The 23,790-nt window shown below is 38.5% G+C and overlaps 1 protein-coding gene and 1 non-coding gene across 2 annotated transcripts in view; both read right to left on the bottom strand.

The window, feature by feature from the left end:
- Positions 1-23,790, bottom strand: part of LOC134653446 (uncharacterized protein CG43867) — a 447,433-nt gene that overhangs the window by 152,344 nt on the left and 271,299 nt on the right. The gene's annotated exons all lie outside the window — the stretch shown is intronic.
- Positions 20,827-20,898, bottom strand: Trnam-cau (transfer RNA methionine (anticodon CAU)). Its single transcript has one exon. It is a non-coding gene; the product is annotated as a tRNA-Met (tRNA).

Raw genomic sequence — 23,790 nt, 5'->3', positions numbered from 1 at the left:
GTTCGCTTAAAAAGGTAGCTAAAAAAAGGAATGCAAGATAGCAGAACACTCATGACAAAAGTGGTAAAAAATGCAAATGAATGCATAGACACATCAAACCGAAACGAGTGTGTGTGTCACACTATTTTGATCTTTACGGCGTCGTAAACTAAGTTTCAATTGACATAACATATTCCGCCTACAATATAACCTAGATTCAGCGAATGTCAAAACCCTTAAAAAGGAAACGTGACACTTTAACGAACTATTGTGTGTAACAGATGTTATTACATATTCCTGAGTCATGCTAAAATAGATCATATTTCTACCGTTCAAGGAGCAAATTCAATTAGCAACACGCGTGCGTCTTTTTAGTGTAGCTGTCTTTAACGTATTCACGTGTGTTATAAAATGAGTTCTAACACATTGCGCTATGGTTGATTTTAGAATGGAACAATAAGTCATTGTGGTCAGGAGAAGACAATACACATATATTTTGTGCTGGTAGACTTGAACTTCACTCGACAAGTGACGGTCAAATTGATTTTGTTTAATTGTTTTCCCAAATATGTATCACGTAGTTACTAAACTAGGACCGGGTCGAGTTACCTTGTAACTAAGCACGTATTGTTTTTTAAAACTTTACTAAAGTAATTCCTAAAAGGAGCATCTGACCTTGCATTACATGTTTTTGTTGTCGTGATCTGTACACAAAAGTTACCTGCTTTTCTCAAAAGGAATATTTTGCTAAATAAGGGTACGCCGAAATAAATATTCACACACAACACAAGCCTTCTTGAGCTTACTGTGGGACTTAGTCAATCTGTGCGTAAGAAATATTTTATGTGCTACAATATTTTTTTCTTTTACACAACAGTAATTTTGATGAATAATAAAATAATAATACACTCAAAAACCTCATGGATGTCATCATTACGCAAATTTATTTGCATATTTTCATAAAACTATGTATGTTGTGATGTGCTGCCTGAGCAGGAGTCACATATCCTCTCGGCCTGAAGGGCTGGAGAGGTTTACCGAGCTAGTCTCAGATCTGGGAGAAAGGGGACTTACGGGTTATGAATACAAACACGGATAGTACACTAGTATAGACGGGGCTTTATGCCGTTTATTGTAAACACTTATTAACTACTCTTATCACTAACTAATCCCGATCGGTCGGGGACTCTACGGTAGCGGGTCGGTATGCGGGTTCCCTAGGTAATACGGACGTAAGGGAATGATAGGGAAGATCGGGGACAGGAATTACGCCGGCCGGCGGTGTCCGCTACAGGCCTTGCGTATGGGGGGTGTAGGGTATTCACTGGCGGGCGGTGACCGCTCCGGCCCGTGACGGGAATACCCTGGCAGGCGGATAGCCGCTCCAGCCCGGGTCAGGATACCACTGGCAGGCGGTGACCGCTCCAGCCCGTGGGGGAAGGGAAGAGCCTGGCCTAGGCGCACGTATGTCACCCCGGCCGCTGATGGGACTGTGCGCTGCGCGTGCTTATATAGCTCCGGTCGGTGTTCCCCTCCATCGCGCCTCGCGCGGGGCCGTCGTGTCGGTGTGGCCGGATTCCGCTCTGGGCGCGTCGCTGCGGTGACATGGCGCGCTGGTGACATGGCTATGTCACATACCCCTCCCTGGTTAGGAGATTTTTACCTGGGGAAAAATCACCGTAAAATTACTAACCTAAATAGAAATCTAGTATTATAATATATTTTTTTGTTAACCCATTTTATTTTACACTTCTTTTTTAGTTTTAATGTATATAATTTTTTTTCCTCTCTTTTTTCTCAAATATATTTTCTGGTAATGGGTTTTAGTTTTATTTATTTATTTTTTTCTCTTCTTTTAAATTTCGTAAACTTTTTTGTTTTCTCTTATAAGTATATTTTTTTTAGTGTATAAATATATATATATATATATTTTAAGAATGGAATAGGTAAGTATAGGTTTAATTAAAATATTTAGTTTTAAATTGTGCTTTATTTATCCTGCTCTACGGTTTTTTTTTATGTCGCCAATCGCTTGATAACGTGAGTCGTCTATTAGTACGAGTGGGTACTATGTTAGGTACTGGCTGTCTAGAATTTGGGATGCATTGGAGTGTCTGGAGTGGATTCTTGTCTTGTGAAGTACGTTGTTCTCTTCCTTTTAGCCAAGATGCGGGTTTGTTGTTTTCCTGCCTGGTTCCGCTCGTCTTCTGTTGCGTTGCTTTACGTTTTTGGCAGGCGTTACACTTTTTTACATATGTGTTTATGTCTCGTTGTATACCGGGCCAGTAGTAACGTTGCATTACTTTCTTAGTAGTTTTTGTCATCCCTAGGTGTCCTGCGCTCGGTGTGTCGTGATGCTGTTGCATTAATTGTAGCCTGTCGGATTCTGGTACACAGAACTTCCAGTCTGTTTCTGGATCTGTCTGGTTATTGTAACCTGAGTGAGTTATTTTTTTATATAACTGTCCCCCTTTTATGCGGTAATCTTGTGCTGTGTTTGGTTGACTTTGTACCAGGTCTAGTTTCCTGTCGTACCAGCCTTGCGTGCGTGGAGTAAATACCGGTTTCCTCGACGGTTCATCTGCTATCTGGTTACAAGGGTTGCTCGATTTGTCTATTATGGTTTCCGGGCGCCTGTCCTTGACGTGTTGATTTCTAATTCGCTGTTGTTCCGGGTTTCTTGGGTAATATTTTTGGTTGATAGGTTCGTTGTGGTTTATCTTTCTTTTATTTTTAACACATATGTCCCCCTTGGGGCTGGTGTCACACTGTACGGATTTGTTATGCGGTTGTTTTTCTAACTGTGGTTTTCGGGCGTCTGTCAGAGTCTGCGGTGGTTTCCTTGAGCGGTCGGTTACTGTCTGGAGGTCCGCATTACACGTGTCTGGATGCGTTGACCCTTGGTCTGGAATTTCTATCTGCGTTTCGTCGCGGTGGTCGCTTTTGTCCTCCTGGGCTTCAGGCCACGTAATTTTCACGCCTATTTTCCTTAAAACGTCCATACCTATGATGACGGTTGACGCCATGGGCAGTACGCGTACCCAATGCCACAACGTAACGTTGTTCATTGTTATTTTCACTAGTACGGCTGTCCTTACTGTTGTTTTCGTGCCATTTGGCAAAACTATTACTCGTTGTACATGTTGTTCGAGATTTCCTTTCGTTTTACAGACTCTGTATACTTCTTCGTTTATATACGTGTGAGTTGATCCTGTGTCTATAAGGCCTTCGTATGTGACCTCGTTAAATGTCACGTTGATAAAAGGTCTGGTGTCGCCTTGGTCCTCGTCGCCTGCCGCTCCTACTGGTTGTGAGCCACTGTTTCCCTTATTTCCCTTACAACAGTTCTTGCTCAAAATGCCTGGTATGCCGCAAGTACTACAAAAAATGCGTTGTTGCGAACGGCACTGTGCTGCGTCATGACCAAACTTGCCACACGACCAGCAACATGTTTTCGGATTATATCTTGGGTGTATCTTTATCCCTTCGCTTGCGCATGGTCCCGGTTCGCTGTCCCGTTGTCCATACTGGCGATCTCGGATTTGTCTGTTTCGTTGTTGTGTCTGTGGCGTTCTGTCGCCTTGATCCTGCGGTGAGTTGTTCCATCTTGCTCTTTCTGTGGGTCCTTTTCCTGGAAATCCTCCACTGTACGCCGGTGTTAGTATGCTTTCATACTCTGCTGTTAGTTTTACTAGTTCGGTTAAGTCTTTGAAGTCGGTTTTCTTTATATAAAGTTTGTAGTTTTTTGCCATATTTTCGTGTATTCTATGTAGTTTCTGTTTTTCGGTTAGGTTATCGTATCTCCGCATCAGCGTTTGCAGGTCGGTTAGGTAGTCGACGAAGCTTTCCCGGAACATCTGTTTCCTTGCTACTATCCTGACGATGAGGTTCTCCTCGTAGTTGCTGGGGTAGTAATAAAGTTTAAAAAGACTGAGGAAACTGTCCCAGTCCTTGAATGATTTTACATTGTTCCTATGCCACGCTAGGGCCTTTCCCTGTAAGATACGCGGGAGCGCGGGTAATATATCTTCCTTCTCTATCCCGCTTGCTGCGATGAGCTCTTCTAGTCTTTCCAAGAACTCTTCGGCGTCGTCGTATCCCTTAAATGAGAGATTCCATTCCCGGATTAGCTTGGATAAGCGAATCGCGTCGACTTTTGTTTCGTCTTCTGACATCTTGGTCGGTCGTTTTTTCTCTGGAGTTCGAAATTCGTCTGTGGACTTTATGGACTCTACCAGCAGTTTCCTTATTTGGTTGGCTGTGAGGTCTGTTGTCGGAATGTTTCTATCTTCGGCTTGTTGTATTAATTCTGTCTTCTTCTGGCTATATCCAAGAAGTTGGCATTGATATACGGTAGGCTACGCTGTTATCTTATCGCGATGCGTTGGGTCGGACTTTGCGGCGGTAATTTGTTGAATGTTGTGATTTTAGTGACGCGATACGGTGCTACGGAGTTATAACAATTTGATTGACGGGATACGGTACGGAGTTATAACGATTTGCTTGACAGGATACGGTACCGAGTTATAACGATTTGATTGACAGGATGCGGTACGGAGTTATAACAATTTGCTTGACAGGATACGGTACGGAGTTATAACAATTTGATTGACCGGATACGGTGATAGGTTCGCGGTGTTGCATTGATTCTGCACGGGCGGGTGGGACGCGTCGCGTATATTATTATTTAGCTTTCTCCCGAGTCTTATAAGACTCCTAATTGTGAGTTATTCGGTTGGGCGCCAAATGTGATGTGCTGCCTGAGCAGGAGTCACATATCCTCTCGGCCTGAAGGGCTGGAGAGGTTTACCGAGCTAGTCTCAGATCTGGGAGAAAGGGGACTTACGGGTTATGAATACAAACACGGATAGTACACTAGTATAGACGGGGCTTTATGCCGTTTATTGTAAACACTTATTAACTACTCTTATCACTAACTAATCCCGATCGGTCGGGGACTCTACGGTAGCGGGTCGGTATGCGGGTTCCCTAGGTAATACGGACGTAAGGGAATGATAGGGAAGATCGGGGACAGGAATTACGCCGGCCGGCGGTGTCCGCTACAGGCCTTGCGTATGGGGGGTGTAGGGTATTCACTGGCGGGCGGTGACCGCTCCGGCCCGTGACGGGAATACCCTGGCAGGCGGATAGCCGCTCCAGCCCGGGTCAGGATACCACTGGCAGGCGGTGACCGCTCCAGCCCGTGGGGGAAGGGAAGAGCCTGGCCTAGGCGCACGTATGTCACCCCGGCCGCTGATGGGACTGTGCGCTGCGCGTGCTTATATAGCTCCGGTCGGTGTTCCCCTCCATCGCGCCTCGCGCGGGGCCGTCGTGTCGGTGTGGCCGGATTCCGCTCTGGGCGCGTCGCTGCGGTGACATGGCGCGCTGGTGACATGGCTATGTCACAATGTTACCGGTTTTTTTAAGTTCTAACTGGGCTAAGTAAACTATCCAACATCTAAACTAGTGCTAAAATAAGTAGCAAGCCATCAATCCATATCATAACGTAGGTAATTGGCGGCAAATAGCGTCTCAAACGTGAAAATCCGTTATGTGATAGCTGCATATAGTGCGCAGTTACTAAGTTAATACATGTTCACTCTCTCATTGGACATGATAATGGACATTAAAACACCCGAACCCCCCCCTATACCTACTAGAATTCGACTCATACAACTGATACAACACATGAAAGTCATAACCTAGAAGCAGAACAGACTTAAGGTGACAGTCCATTTCCAGCCGCAGCTGCACTACTGTTTATTTTACTATGGAAATTGACAGTAACAGCGACGCGTTCAGTACCAGTAGTGCAGCTGCGGTCAGAAATGGAATGTTACCCTAAGGGTCGGTTGAACCAAACTGTTCGTATCGTATCGTTAAAGAGTTCGCAAATTTTTTATGTACCTATGGAAAGTTTCTAGTAAAGCGCCGAGGCGCGCCGGCTGACGTTGATCAGTCTGTCAAATGTGGTTGGCCCTGGCCCTAAAAGTGATACACCTATCCGTCGTTCACCTGTAATAGTTAAATCCATCTCCGCTAAGCCTGTCTACGTTACGTAACTGAGACGCTGCCGGCAACCCAAGCGGGTTCGACGATCCGAGTTCGACCCACTGAGGCCACTGACAACCTCGACTGAGTTCATTAACAACCAGGATAAGGTGACCTCAAGATCTGTGAAAACTATACGTGGCCGGAGCGCTCTTATACTCGTGATGCCTCGCCCGCGGTAGGCAATCGGAATAATCTTGGATAGCTTTGTTTAGACGTGTATTTTTGCTAGATTTTATTTAGCCTGTTGTTTATTCAAGTCTGTTTTAAACCTCGTCTAGTTCAATTCTAGGTATTTGTTTTTATTTAAACAATGTTTCTAGTCGTGATGGTTTTTAGGTCGACTAGCTTAATTGCCTAGTTAAAAAACGAACACTATTTATGCAGGTGATTAGTGCCTATTTTTAAACACGCGATGAGAAATATTGATTTACAATTAAGTACAGTTTTTACAAATCCCGGAGCAAAGTTAAACTAAGAACGAGCTAATATTCGAGTGGAAATGTTTTACGAATAGAGATAGTCATATTCCCTTTTATTGAATTCAAACACAAAGTGCATCAAACGCAGCGCGCCTACTAATCAGTACAGTCGGACACAATTACCACTTAGCTCGTCCACAGGACGTTACAGCACGCTGGATGCATTATTCATCTGTCCGTCATGTGAATGACAAAAGTCTAGATTATGTCTCGTATTATGTGCATAACTTGTGTTTCAAAATCAAGTAAAATCCAGTAATATTGAAACAAAGGTAGCAACTTCAGCAATTTCACTGTAGTCTTTATATAGGTACGCATAGTCTTTTAAACTCCAAATATACATACATACATACATACATGGAGTACATACCAAAAATGGTGTTTTGAATAAGGTTTGTACTTTTATATAGGTATTTTATTTTATTTGTATAGTATGATTGGCAGAAATTGTTAATGGAGTTTTGCTGTTGTGTTTGTGTTATGTATACTCGTAGCTTATTTGGGTACCAAGCAAGCAACTTACTTTTTTAAGCGAGTACGATCCAATTCAACTTCTCAGTTCAATTGGACATTGCCGATTTTCCTTCCATAAGACTCAACTCAAAAGAGCACAATCGAGATTCCACGGCTAGTTCCACTATCTCCTCAATAACTGGAGGTGGAACTTCCCGCGTTCATTACAAACTAATCAATAGAGGACCAACTTCCAACGGACAGTTCTTTCTTTGAAATTTCCTCTATTCCAGAGCTGTTATTAGAATCGCTTGCAGTCTCAAGTTGAAGGCTCAAGCGATCCATGTTAAGTACGTCTCCAATAGCGTATAGCTGATACGGACGCGGAGGTCACAGTAAGTTGGTATACTCAAGAACTTGACTGGCCGCGCTTGTGCAAGCAAAGAGAGTGGTAAGAAATGTCAAGACGTTCCGTTCGACGTTTTAATTATTGTAATGGATACCTTGGAAGGATTATTAATTTAATAAATTGCAATTCAGGGAATTAATATCAGTGCTAAGCATAACCTTTAAAATTAATCAACATTTCGATTTTGATAATGTTTGTTAAGGTATGATAAAAGTTCCAATCTACAAAATTCTAGTTTCATTGAAAGCTTTCATAACCATACAACTACAGGATCAAATGCTTACCATTTTATTTATTTATCGATAAAATAAATTCATAACAAAATTTTAATATTCTTAATATTTATGGGGTGTGCAAAGAAAGAGATTCAGTATTGATATATAATGCCCATGTTTTGTCGATCAGAACCCAGAATACCTTACGTAAAACCCTTCAGTTAGGAAAACAATTAAATAGAATACCCAAAAAAAGCATTCCAATTTCCCATCGAACAATCCGGTCGAATTTCAAACGAAACAAAAGACGTCTGCACAATGGCCGCCCTTCGGCAATTTTCGTCATAAAAAATGTCTTCGCGAATCTTCGTCAAACGAGAACGTTGAATTTATAAAGATATCGGTTGAAAGGTCTGGGTGGAATTAATTAAATTGAGCGTTTCCATTGTTATCACTGGTTTATTCTTATTGCTAGATGAGTCGAACACTAGTCAGTAACCAGTACGGCTTTTAATTCGGGCGCTTTCAGATAGGATATAGGATACAATCACGCGCAGAAGAACGTATAGGTATTTCATTTCTAGTGTCTTTTAATCATAAAATCATTTGTCCGTCAGTTTTAAGTTATTTTATTAGTCGAAAGACTTAAGGCTTCGTCACACAGGCGCGTTTTCCGGGCGCGGCGTGAGCGGGGCGCGCAGCTTTTACATACAAAACGCTCACGCCCCGCTCACGCCCCACCCGGTTACGGTAATTACGGTAGTTGTGACACTTGTGACGGATTTCTAGACTATACTAATAAATCGGGCCAGGTTGGAAAATATACTGGCGTCTTTAAGAATTACCCTCTATTTTCTTGTTCTTTTCATCCTGTTACCTAGCAGGGGCTGGTGTGTAGGGCTCGAATCATATTCTTCTACTGACTCCGGTCATAGTCAGCTTGGGTAACCTCCGTATCCCCGCTATTGTTACGATAATGCTATCAATGAGTTTTGTAGCCTGACTAGACCAGATCTAGTCTACCTCATATCTCAACGCATGAGTCAAATAGCACACGAGATATAACCCTTCTTTATATATAGTGTTGTGCGAAAATTAAAGTAACTGAATCCCGCGCGGACTCCCTACCCTAATAACCCTAGAAAGAATGGTTATGTAGAACCGGTTCGCCTAATCATTCGACTTAATAAGCAACAATAATACATCCTGGAGGTTTAGGAGGATAAAAAGGTTCTCTGATCCAGTCGTTATCCTTGCTGATAACGTTTCGTTAATTATTATTCGGCTTTACGGCCAGTTGGATAAACGGCACCTCTCAATTTATGTGTCGGCCGATCGCTCGATTAACGACGGGTTAATGATGGATATTTCGAGTGTAATAATAATTGATATATTTCTTCACATTTTGATGGACAGTGAAAAAGCTCAAAAACGAAGGGTTTATTGGCATAGATTTGTAATAAATACACAAGTGTGTAGAATAGTTTGCTCACCAAGACTTATACTCGTTGGAGTTACATATTTTAATTTTATACCGTTCTGTAGGAACAATGCCATATTTATATGAAATGTGTGCTGTTAGAGTGTACATAGGTATGTTCAGATATTTTTAATTACTGTAGGTACCTATACAACTACAATAGGTAAAAAAGTTTTTAAGACTTATTTAGGTACATACCTACATAAACCCGTCTGTTAAAGAGAGTGCTAGGAAGTTAGAAAATGAAGTAGTAAAATTTACTGACTTCTCTCTAAAAGTAACTTTCCGTTCTTTTGTAACTCTTATTAACTTACCCAACTAGCATCAAAAGGCGTCATTAAAACTCCTACAATTTTCAACTAGTATAGCATTTCCAAAGCTACCTGAGTATTATTTTGCTGCAGTTACAGCTAATGCAAACTCTATAAGGAGCCGGGAAGTTTCTTGCGGCTTGCTAAACATTAATTGCGTTGCAACTTACTCTGTGACTGTGCTTAACTTGGTATTTATCGTATGCTTGGACGATCTTAAAGCTGTTGGAGATGAGTTTACTCCTCGGAGCAGTCAGACTAGTCGTTAGAGTAGGAAGTTTAACAAAAAACAATGCTTAAATGGTAACATATGAGTATGTTCTTGTAGTTACCCGCTAACATCCATATTCACATATTTTTTGGTTAATTTTCACATGTTATGGATAATCAAATAATATTAGCTATATGCATAAGTTTTTTGGGAGATGTCAATTAATGTAACGACTAACGATGTTCCCATGAGATTCAAATGTTTCTAATTAATAAACCTGTTGTCTATTTTACCCCAGGAACTTCAAAATTGCGAAAATAAATATGGTGCGCGCACCGCGTGTAAAAACATACCTACCAAACAAAGAGCGCGCGACTTGTGACGTCACAGGCTGCACGGCTGCGCCAAAATGTATGGAAATATTATTATACAGAGCCCACTGTGTCCCACTGCTGGGCAAAGGCCTCCCCCCTCTCCTTCCAGTCGTCCCTGTTCAGTGCTACATCTGGCCAGCCTCTCAAGGAGTCCAGGCCATCCCGCCATCGCCGGCCGATGGAAATAATCATAAGAATAAGTTTTTTATAATTTACGCATTAGTTACTTTACATTTCAATACTACTTTCTTTCTATGGTGACTTTTGTCTCTTCCGGGAAACATCGAATGCATCAAAAACATGAGGTCGAAAAACTTTATAATGATACTCATATTGATATGCATACTACGCAGGTGTGTCAATGACACAATGTCAATTAATTGACATTGCATAATAGCTTAGATCCGTATTAGGTGGGAGATCTGGGGGCGACGACCTAGACTCCCACGATACTAGTTGTCCTTTGCCTGATTATTTATTGTCATCGGTTGCTACGTGACCCCACGCTCTTAATGACTGAGGTGGGATAGTGTAGTTGGACGGACTCCTAGCCTAGTAAGTAGTGGCTCTGCCTAAGAAACGGGAGGTCCAGGGTTCGAATCCCAGTAAGGGCATTTGTTTGTGTGTTTATCACAAATATTTGTTCTTGAGTTATGGATGTTAATCTATGTATCTAAGTATCTCTTCTATTTATATCTATTTAAGTATGTATAGTATATCATCGTCTAGTACAAGTACCTACCCATAGTACAAGCTTTGTTTAGGTTGGGGTTAGGTTGATCTGTGCAAGATTGTCCCAAATAGAGTATTTATATTTATTTACTTAGTTATCATAACACTCATAACATAACTTGAGTTATAGTACATTCCACTACAATAAATCTAGTTACTATATATTAACAACTAAGTATACATACATACATATACAACATAAGATACATGTTAGTAAACTATTCTCGGACAGTCTGCGAGTGACTCGGTTTGAGTCTGCACGTTTCTGGCTGGCCAACCAAAGGGCAACCACGCACTCATGCATAAACAGGGTATAGTGCTGGATTACACCAAAGTGGACCGAGTTTCACGGGACGGTTGGCCCTAATATTGGCGACAAAGGAAAAGTTACAGTTTACACATTCAAATACATCTGCCATACTCACATTTTCTTATACTATATAAAATACATGGGAGACCGAGCTTTGCTCGGAAATCATATAAAAACTCAAAAATGCGTGTTTTCCCAGAGATAAGACCTAGGTCGATTTTTCGCCCCCGAAAACCCCCTATATATGTAGCAATTTCATCGAAATCGTTAGAGCCGTTTCCGAGATCTCCGAAATATGTATAAAAATAAACATATAAATAAATAAACAAATAAAGAAATAAGCAAGAATTGCTAGTTTAAAGGTTTATATCTCTTTTTATAAAGCTTTCAGAGACGGGTAGTGTAGATACTTTTGAGTAAGGTACTATTGATGATGACTGAGGAACAAACGTCTGCGATTAACACAAAAATAACCCTTGCCTAGAACCTTGCCTTGAACCCAGGACCTCTTGCTGAGTAGGCAGGGTCAGTACCGACTAGGCTAATAAAGATGCAGTTAAACACATTTGCTTCAGCAATAACAAAACAATTTCCATAAACCTACACGTTGAAATAGAATATCTTAACATAATGATACCATACCAGCATTACAAGACAATAAACCCATCGCTATTGAAGACCCAACAATCGCATTTAAATTCCTAGTACACGGTGAGATATTTCCTACATTTCAATTCTAAACACAGGACATAAACAAGGGAAATTCAATTCCCGGAATGCTGGCTCGAAATCAAAACAAAGCCTTTATAGAAGTCGCGTTTCCTCTTTGAAATAACAAAGTAACGTTCCTTGGCTCATTCCTACCGCTTGCCTGGAGCGGAGCATCGTCTTCGGTATACCAGTGTAAGACTTGTTCAATAAGGGTACCATTACAGCAAATTTACTATTTTTTGTTGAAGCGAAAACTTCTTTAGCGGGGCTGTGCACTTTTTGTGATGGAGAATAAATGTTAAACTCGCCAGAGGTGTCACGTGACCGTAAGACGTAAGACGGACACGCGTGACCTGATCGAAAAACTGTTACTTCAATGTCATTGAGTTTTTCTTTATTGATTTAAATGCCATCTAGTGAGATTCGCTCTAACTGGTATTAATATAACTCGAGTACTAACAATGATGTGCTTAGGGGTTTCAAGTAATGCAACTAAATAACGCTAGATGGCGTTAACCTCAATTATACATAGTACTGCAGACATTTTGCAATAGTGATTGAGTTTTCACTTCTGCCAGCACTCCCGGAGTGCAACCCGTTGTTTTTTTTTATATACCCCAGGGTTGTGGCTGCGGGAATGTTATACACTAGTCAGAAAATGGATAAAAGCTGTAAACAAAGAAACTATTCTATCTAAGCACATTTTCGTAACTATTTCACAATGAACAAAGTTTTGAAATGCCCGCACCCAAAACTCCGGGTATGCTTAATTATTTTCACGCTCTTATAAAAAAGAATGAAAGGCTGTGCTTGGGTCCAGCAGTGTGATGTTTATAGGATGTGACGAAAATGGTTATTTCATACTGCCGTATTCGAACTTCAAGATATTCACAAGAGACGACACGTACTAGATCTATTCTAGATACGTTAAGTTTAGATTTCAACTAGTTCTCTTTTGCAGCGCAATTCGGGCAACCAAATTCACTTTTACGTTAGATAGAGTTAGATATCTAATAGATGTGAATTAGATCTCTAAGCCATATGTTGTGGAAATCGTTCAATAGTATCTCCAGAATCGCGCAAATGTCAAATTTGACAGGTTAGATCTTAAACATATCGTTATCGTATCTTGGTGATGACTAAAAGATATCTTATAGATGTCTATTTCAAAATCCGAATCGGGCCCTTAGTAGGTAGCCAGGAAATAACAAGTACCATAACCAGTACCTATTAAAATAAAAACAAATAGGAAAGTCCCGAGAAGATCCGGTGTAAGAAACTCCGGTATCATTATTACACTGACTGTTGTATTTTTTTTAATTTTTAATTATTTTTTTAATTTATTAATTTAACAAAACACTGTTATTATTGTAAACAGTAATACTACCAGATGCAGGTTTTACAGGAAAAAATTATACAGGATTCTTTGAGGCTAACGCTTTATAAGTGATCAGAATAACATTTCTGAGAACTGCAGTGTCGTCTTTAAGGAGTGTAGTAAGTTTATATGCAATGTTTATGCTCTTAATGCGTTTTAGTAGTAAGAAGAATTGCAGGTGCATCTTGTTAGGTTCGGGCTGACAGACAGAGCCAATTTATTGCTGGACGTGTGTTCTAATTTGGCTTTAATATAACTTGCTTTACTTAAAATACACTTATTTAAACAATGTTTTACAATGTTTTGTATTGTTTTTTGTATGAGCAAATAAATTGTACATACTTACGAACATGCTTTGAAGAATATTTACCAGTTGATACATTATTCTAGCACGAAATAGCACGATTTCAAAATAAACGAACTATTTTACTGGACTGAAAGTCAATGGCACAAAATTCTAGAATACTCACAACTTAAAACAAGGTTGAAAGTGCCCACGATTGGTCAGTTGCCGACGAGAAGGCATTTTCCCGCCTATCCCTTTAACGCAACGACGTTACAAAAAAAAAGACACGACGAAATGTACAATGTCTGCTTATCATGGTAAGAGAGCAGTTACTATTTTTACAATCATCTAGAAGTTGGTCTAATATGCTGCAAAGTCAGACTGTTTCTATAGACAGGCACATATGCTGAGGATAATATATATGTAGGTACTGTCACCTGCAATAATATGTTACACAACGAAGGCCGCAAAAATATCTGACACGATCTTATGTGTAGTGTAGAGCCATAAGATCGTGTCACATATTTTTGCAGCTTTCGAAGAGTAACATATTATTGCAGGTGACTGTACTCCTGCTTTTCATAGACCACTTGTTCATAAACAACAGGTCCGCGAGAACTTAAAGTCGGCACAGTAATAACATAAAATCTCGAGAAGAGCCTAAATAAAATACGGTAAATTCCAGGAGTAAAATATCTCACGTCAAAATTTCATTTTAATTCACGCGAAAATTTCAAAGCCTACGGGGACTAAGCGCTGCCAAATTAAAAGCCTCTACATACCAGGCGAGCATACATAACACAGTGAGCACATTCCCACAGAAAAAAAAAAACTCAAAAATCACAAACAAAACACACTCACACGCACTAGAATCCGCACATTAATTAAAATCGCTTTTGAAATTTTCAAAAAGGAGAAAGGAAAAGTTGAATTTTTCGTAGCGCACGTCTGGAGCGTGTAGCGCACGTCTACGCAGGTTGAGGCCGCGGCACAGACTGGTTGCTATAGCGCCCGTCTACGGGCTACGCCGTAGCTACGCTCGTAGCTGGACGTGTGAAGTACGTTCGAAATGGATGATTCCGCGCCGCTGGACGCTGTGCAAATATTACGAGGGGTTTGATTTAAAGTGTAGTTAAACAAGTCGCGATGGACATGTTCCATTTTAAAGTAGCAATACAATACGACCGACCAAAATGGTATTTACCATATTTCGTTGCACTTGAAACCTGATGTTTAAGTTTAGGTACTTTGTTTTCAAACACCAATGAAGTATCTTTTCTCAATACCTAACAGCTTACTTAAAACGACAGCAAAATTTGGAAAAAATGAGCATTTATCGTTCATTTTGGCTATATTTACAAATTTTGTAATAATGAACTGTAAAGTGTAAAGCTAAAATCAACACTACATACATAGGTATATGTAGTAGGTAAGTATAATATAAAAACCACGTCTTTATTTCAAGATAACTTTAATATTCATTTATATTACAAGGAGTTTTCAGACGAAAGTTACCACAACACCGGCCGTCGGTATTGTCGATTTTTAAATAAAGGTTATATTTTATTAAGATATAAAAACATTTTTTACCAATAAATACTGTGGAATACCCATCCTTGAAGATTAGATTTCTCTTCTTTCCACCGTGTTGTATTATTTGTATTATTTAATGTAATAAATATATATTATATATAAAAAAAAAAAAAATTTACCAAGTCGAACTTCAGTGCTATAAAGTGCAGTGCATTTGGTCATGAGAATGTATGAAATGAAAGTCTAAGCCATATTTTGGCAACAATTTACTAAGTGAAATTACATTCATATAACTGAATGTAACACTTTAAGCTAAGCATCCTACTTGCGTACCTAAATCTAGCGGCACGATAACCCAGGCGGCACAGACAAGACATCCTCTAGACTGAGCATAGTAACGCTACCCCCTCTGCCACTTATACGGTAGTTTTACTCCATCTTAGAGTCAATCCCGTGTCGTGATTGGTCCGTGTCTTTGAACGGACCAATCACGGCACGGGATTCGCTCTCTTCGTCCCCCGCACTCCCGTATTTTTGGCAGCATGGGTTTCATGAAATAATTGCTCTAAACTCAGTCTAGAGGATTCCTAGTCTATGCCCAGGCGGTAACCCGCGGCACGAAATCACTGCCATCTCTATGTTCACTCAGTAAAGGGTTAACACTTTCGACGCCACAACACTGAACGAATTCTTTTTAGAATAGGCATTGATATTGCTGAATTCAAAATGTACTTATGCGCAAATGCTTCAGAAGGGGCTAACACAAAATTTTATATTTTGTATTGACTTAAAAATATGACTAAGGGTAACATTCCATTTCTAACCGCAGCTGCACTACTGGTACTGAACGCGTCGCTGTTACTGTCAATTTCCATAGTAAAATGAACAGTAGTGCAGCTGCGGTTGGAAATGGACCGTCACCTTAAGACAGCACCAAGATGTATTTATTAAATATTATAACTATTTAAAATTTAAATTAATTATTGCTCGATGTAATTTTAGTTATTGTATATACATTTAGTTACAAATTTTATTCTCTAGGGGGGCAGCTGGCACGCCCAGTACCACTACCACCAGTTTGGCACTGACATAAACGTCATCGAGAACGTAATTTACTTTCTATGCATCTCGCTCGTACTCGCATATTAGTGCAAGCGAGATGTATAGAAAGTAAATTACGTTCTCGAAAGCGTTTATGTCAGTTTTGACACTGTCAATGACTCATGGTAGGGGCTCTTGACTGGTACGTTTTTACTTTCGAACTACCGGGCTATGGTAATGTCAAAATTGCATCAATTTGTAAGATTCATATTGACTACAACATGTCACAGTTAACACACATATCAGTAGAGCAATCACTAGGCCCAGCGCGCCCTAGACAAATTGCTGCATAAATTATACTGTAATAAACGGTTATCTTTGGCCATGTATCGCAAGTTTAGTAGTACGTATAATAGGTATATTACGTAATTGAGATATTTTAACGTATTATATTATATATAACCAGCCGCAAAATTACCACAATAAAAAAATCATTATTGATAATGTGTCCGTGATATTATGCAGCTTTTATAAATTTATATCGTAACAAATTATGTACTGTTTAAAAGTTTTAAAACGTAACTATACTTCGTTTCCTAACAAACTTGGAAAAACATTAACCGCAAAAGACAGCGTCATACCGTACCTGTAACAATAAAAAAACATGGAATTATTCACCTTAAAAAAGTTTTGTTAGTATTAATTAATATTAATTAATTCGTTTAATTAATTTTTTTTCAACTAAGTAATACGGACGTTAGAGATCAATTTCATGGTTTGTTATTATTACTTACTTATTATTCTGTAAAATAATTAATGGTTTCAAACATAAATGTTTCTAAGCATAATATGCTCCCATAAGTAAATAATGCATTCAACAAAAAATAATAATAGGTACCTATTAAATTGTCACGCTGTCCACATAGATTCATGACCCACTTTTTGAGGCGACAAGAACTCATCTTCCAAATAAAAAAAATAGTTTTCTAATAATTGCAAAAACTAGTGCATTGTATAGTCATAATTTTATAATACCTAACTAATAATACAAATATTAATATTATAAACCGTATCGAGAGCCTACTCCTTTACTTTTACTAAATTCGGTTAGTTAGTTGATCGACTGTATTGTATTTTATCTACACACATGTCATTAGTGCTCTATAATGCGTTCAGAAACCGTAGGAAATGACCAGCTTTATTACAACCAATTTTACTATGAGAACTTTCTTATCTGTGGTAGTAGGAAAATTTGTACTTTAATGTACATAACGTTATAGATTTTTGTAAGGTTATGAGTTTCAATTTGGAACAGCAGTCAAAACATCAACGTCGTCACGTCAACGAAACGTCAATTTAGTATGTTTTTTTAATATAAACCGCACGATATTTGATCTCGAGTGACATGAGAATAGGGACTTTAAAAAACTACGGATGTGTGACATGCTTGAAAAAAGTTTTCATTCACCACCATTTGACGTACAGTTTATCTTTTAATTAGTTTTATGTATGTGTTTAGATAAAGTAGTGTATGTAACTGTACATAATTAGGCATTAAAACACTCGTGTGATCCTATTAAGAAACTCACTAACGTTCATTTCTTAAACCCACACTCGTATTCTAATGCCTCTCATTATGTAGCAGTCACATAAACTACTATTATTGACCCACTTTACATACAACGGTATCGGCAAAACACAATATAGGTATATTACGCCAGTCTCTAGTAAGTCTCAAACTGGACAGACATCTGACTCATGCGCAATCTATCGCCCACTGCACTATTATCCAATACAAATACAATGCGTAATCATAATCCCCGCAAATAACAACCTCAATAACAACGCATCAAAGTCTCATTCACCTTGCAGATACCTTAAAAGCTAACCTCAATGCCGATTCTTACCTTATCATAAAGCGCTTAAGTCTAATATTCTTTACACATTAGTTTAAGCCAAGGATGAAAGAACAATTGATTGAAACTAATTTTTTACCGTAAATGTAAGGCGTTAGAGTTGAATTTTGTATATGCAAGGTTTTGAGATTTCTATGAATGAATGGACTTGTGCGCCCACGCGCAGGCCTTGAGAAAATCATTGTTTTGTTGCAATACGCGTTTTTGGTGACGCAAATATAAATAAATCTAATCTATTAGCTTGATAGCTTAGAATTACACAATTGGTATTTGTCTCTACGATTTGGATTTAGTAGGTAGCAGTGTTGGCCGAAAGTTAATGCAAATTGAAAATGCTGGCCATTAACCATTATAAATTGAATCGTAAACTATAATCGTCCGATACGGTTTAAGGTTCAATTTATAATGGTTAATGGCCAACATTTTCAATTCGCATTAACTTTCGGCCAACACTGGTAGGTAGGTAAGTAGTCAGTAGCAGAAGAAGCTAAGCGGGTCAGGTGTTCAAAATGATCTGAATCCGCTCGTATTTTTAGCGAAAAAGTTGTGTTTATACAATTTTGGTTTGACCCATCTAATAAGTACATACTTACTTTTTCTACCAACTGTATGTATTTACCGACTAGGGATTGCTCCCGGTACTGGTTTTCTATACAAATACAGTGCCGGAACCGGGAAATTCCCGGTTCTCGCCATACAAACTCAGTACGGGAGCAATCCCTATTACCGACTTCTGGCTTTCCGAGATTCAGTTTTTTTAACATACTACGAAAAACACCAGAGATACTTGTCTTATTGTCAAATTATTAATTAGCTATCTTAAAAACTGCTGACATAACATAGTGTTTACACAATACATGGTGTTTGAGCCGAGAGGATACAGGATATCTGAGGTACCTCCAATACAATTAAATGGCTCACTACTGGAGAGGGTAAATAGTTTTAAATACCTAGGCCATATTGTTACATCCGAGATGAGGGATAATATGGACATAGAGCGGGAACGGAGGGCCCTATCTGTGAGGGCGAACATGATCGCCCGTAAGTTTGCTCGATGTACAAAAGAAGTTAAAGTCACATTGTTTAGAGCCTTTTGTACATCCTTATACACATGCAGCTTATGGAGGTGTTATACGCAGAGAGCATATGGAGCCCTTCGGATCCAGTATAACAACGCGTTCCGGGTGCTGATGGGGCTGCCCCGCTTCTGTAGCGCATCTGGGATGTTTGCGGAGGCGCGTATGGATTGCTTTTATGCGACCATACGTAAGCGATGCTCATCCCTGGTGCGCCGGGTGCGGGCCAGCCCCAACCCTATCCTGCGCTCTATTGCGGACAGGTATGACTGTATGACTGTCCATACTTGAGGCACTGCTGTGAGATGCATGTTTCTTGCAGTCCATATTATGTGTAATTTAATTTATTAATTAGGAACTAACATTAGAGTTAAGAATAAATAATGTATACTAACAAATTATATGAGTCATGTTACTTGAATTTAATAAATGAAATTAAATTAATTATAGTACAACAGCAGATAAAACAGAAAAGGTACCTAGTTACAATAATTTCATACGATTAATGAACTCAATCGCTTATTCAAGGAAAAATAATATTGTTGCATAAATTGTCGAATTGGTGACCAATGACGGAATTCAAAATCCAGAATAAACAATTATTAAATTAAATACGCGGTTGTTAACAAAACAAAAGCTAATTACAAAAACAAACTATGCATATCAGTACCCAATAACAATAACCAAGCACTCGATTAATTCATTTTATTAATATCGTTACTCCACATAGTGAACATTACCGAATTCACAAACTTACTTGAACAGCAATTCACACGAAAACCGCTCTTACACAACAGCAATACAGATAATGTCATAAGTATAAAATAAGTTGGTGTTTTGCGTAGATTTGCAAATTATTCCATGCAGGCATTTATCACAAATGTAGTCCTTATACTACGGCAATACGGCTGTTATGGTGTGTAGATATAAGCTTGTGTTTTAACGAAGAGTGGTTGGCGGCTCACCAAACCAGAGTATGGTTTTTGCAGTTGTTGGCAATTAGCGCAAAAAAATGTCGCCGGCAAAGGAACATCTGCGGCACTGAAATATGAATGTCTATGTTGCTGTAGGTATGGAAATGGAACAAATATGGATTTAGAATGTTATTGCCGCAAAAAACTGGGAAATTTACGGCTGTTTTGTAATATTCTGTAAACTAGGTGATCTGCGAATATGCCCAAAGTGTTTTCACTTTTGTTACTTATTAGGTTTCCAATATAATATTTATTGTTTAGTCTAGATTCGTGAATCAACATCATAATAAACTTTTCCTCAATATAAACAATTTTCCACTGAACAATACAATATCATCAAGGCCTGAATTATTTACAAATCTATGTGATATCTTTGTCTAGTAATTCTAATATCTTAGCCAAGATTCAGAGCTGGTAATGTTACACTAACTGCAGCTAGAAACACAATCACCTCACTTAGCTAAACACAGCTTAGCTAGCTAAGCCGGACAGCTTAATATAGTGTTATGGAATTTTAATTGAAGCTGTGATAAATAGCTGAGATTGGTATGAAGCGAAGAGAGGAAGTAATGTGTGTGATAAGATAAATCAAGGAAATTTTACAAGTGAGATTGTAAACTATGGCAACTTTTAGATCAAAACGAACATAAAAATATGTTAGATGATGATGATGTAGAATATTTTAATTCTTGAATATTTGCCTTATAAAAATAATAAGTATAAATCAATATTAACAATTATACCTATACTTTTAATTCAAAAATAAAAATAACTTTTCATTTTGTGATTTTAAAAATCTTCAGCTACTTAGTACTTACATCAATTTCTAAAACCATTTATATTATAATACATGTACCCAGGAAAATATAAAATATAAATAAATAAAAAAACACAAAAAGATTTATAGCAGAGCGTGGTTTCGATCCACGGACCTCTGGGTTATGGGCCCAGCACGCTTCCACTGCGCCACTCTGCTCTATATCCGAGCGGGCGAAATTACCGTCCGCTTACTATGGGCGATGACTAGGCGCGCTTGTGGTGTGACGTCACGAAGCGTTGTTATACTATTGCGATATATTACATCATCTAACGCGTGTATTTCATTGTTGATAAAGCATTTTTATGCAAAGACTATATATAACTTTACTTTTAAATCCACGTACGTAGTCACTACTAAATATTTAGTATATTTACATCGGAGAAACCGAGGTGTTCATAAATATCTAAGAACCTCGACTTTAATGTCAAGAAGTTAGTGTGTGTTTCTTAATACATACATACTTTTAGCAACGTCTTTTGTTACATATGTAATTTATCGGCTAACACAGTTATTTCCTGTGAGATAATATAAAGGGTCGGCAACACGCATGTTACACCGCTAGACCTGTTAACTATCATAGGTTAAAATGAAAAAAGTACTTAAGTACCTACTTTTGGTTGCCAAGTGAAGATAAATGTGTAAAGGGCTTAAGTTCGCCTTTGTACTGCCTATCCTGAGCCATATTTGTGTTCTGTATTTTTTACAATAAAGAGTTTATACATACATACATAAATTAAATTTTGCATGTACTATAAAGGTAGTTACGTAGAAGGATATTCAGTACAAAGTAGTATAAAATGTTATCCGTCACTATGAGGTGGGAATCCTCATTTTTATGACAGCTAAGGTCGGTTAGACCCTTCTCTCTAATGATCAACTACACAATGTAAGGGTTTCTGCCCGGATGTTACACTACGTCATTTTAACCAGGGATGTTGCGGATGCAGATTTTTTGACATCCGCGGATATTTAAAGGCTCACATCCGCGGATGCGGATGCGGATGCGGATGTCAAGATTAGGTACTTAGAAAACGTCAAATATTACATTTTTAGTATTTTTTTATTTAAAAAACCGAAACGTTTAGTATTTGAGCAAGAATATAGGTGCGTTATATTTAATAAACAGTAACTACGCCGACTTTTCTGGATCTAGACCTTTTCGTTATAGGTAATGACGACATTACCTAGCACTTACGCCGCCGCTAAGACGTTCCTGTACCGACTTGTTCGACATCCGCATCCGCATAAGCTCCGCATCGATTTTATGCGGATGCGGATGCGGATGTTGAAAATAATGCGGAAGTTCCGCGGTTGCGGATGCGGATGCGGATGTTCGCAACATCCCTGATTTTAACACGAACTGGTTTATGTCGTGAAGAGCCAAGAAATTATTATTGGTACATATTATGGGTTTAAGCAATAGGGTATTGGTGATATCGTCGGGTGACAAGTAAAAGTCACTAAGTACTATCAAAAAATTAAAGTAACAATGCACTTTATTACACTTGTAACACGGTTTATTGTCCAATAATTTCAATGATGTTAGTTAGTGACTTTTACTTGTTACCCGACGATTATGTAAGTAATGAAAAGCTAAACATAATACTTTAGGTACTAGATACTTAACAAGTAACAGCCGAATTAGTTTTGTTAATTCATTGTGTCTGGCATTTGAGTATTTTGCATCGAGGTTTTAAGTATGTGAGATGTTACGCTAGTTATTACAAATTACACACATTTCTACTAATTGTTTTATCCCACTTTAATAATATAAAGAAAACTTTATCGACCAATATTTTCAAACGTTACAATAGGCTACATGACAAATTTTCATTTATATAACGGCTTTGTTTTTAGCATCAAATGTCTCTATGGGACCCATTGCATTACAGCAATACAAAAGTCAGAAATGATAGTCAAAGTCCGACAGTCGTACTTCACTCCGGAAACGCCCCGAACAAATTGACATATGAACGTGACGTCAAGGTCTCTGAGAGCGCATCTTGAAGTATGAACAAAACAAGAAAATTGCGTTTTTATCGGTGAAATATTGCGTTTATGTATAAAGTTGCTATACAATCTTTTTTTGGGTAAAATGTGAAGAATCAAATGGTCCTTACTTATTTCATTTTTAGAAGTTAAAAAAAAAACATAAATTTTGAAACTTTTAGGTGCTGTATTTTTGTATTATTTCCATACTTATATTTTTTTTGATTTCCACAATATTGTGATTAATTGCACATTTGCTATCTATTTTACTAGATTTTGTTATAAAATTCAACATGTGTCATCATCCCTATTGTGACCTATGATACAAAAGCTTACAAATACCTACTATTTCTGGCATAACATCATCCTAACCTCGCTGCATGTATCAAAGTAATGCAAAATGAAAATGGCCCCAATTTCCGCGCAAAAATAACACCTGTCCCGCCGTGCCCAGGCGTGGGCTAATGGTGGGGAGATTTATCTCGGCTTGGCGGGATATATCATTAGAGGTGTTGTTAGACCGACATACGTGTATTTACATATATCAGGCTTTTATTTGGGACACGTGTACTCTGTTTTTCGCGCCATCCTATAGAATTTTTTTTTTTATTTCTTCTAATAAAGCTATTTCTTGTTGTTATTCTGTCAGGTCAGCAGCAAAGAGACAATAAAAAAAAAATTGTATATTTCAGACTTATACATCCATAGTGTTAGTCTACTTACATCGAAACTTAGAAACTAGATGTTAGTACCTACATATAGTAATAGTAGCATAGTTTGTTAGAAGACAATGTACACCACCTTCTCCTGACACGTTGCGTAGACGACCCTGTAGCCTGTATAGAAAGGGTTTATAAGTATCAAAAACAGCATGTTTGGAGAATTTAAATGCCTAAAAATCAGGTTTTAAACCACGGCAACGAGTGACAAGAAAAAGTTGATTCACCCATAAATGTATATCTTGGAAGTAAAAAACTGAAAGAATATTATTATTTAATTTCGTAACGAATATCATGCTTGGGCTAATGTTTAGTGCTTAAGTGTGATTGGTCTTAGTTG

Source organism: Cydia amplana, chromosome 13 (assembly GCF_948474715.1).
Source record: "Cydia amplana chromosome 13, ilCydAmpl1.1, whole genome shotgun sequence".
Taxonomy (NCBI): Eukaryota; Metazoa; Arthropoda; class Insecta; order Lepidoptera; family Tortricidae; genus Cydia; species Cydia amplana.
The sequence above is the reverse complement of the archived record's forward strand: the minus strand, read 5'-3'. Positions and strand labels throughout refer to the sequence as shown.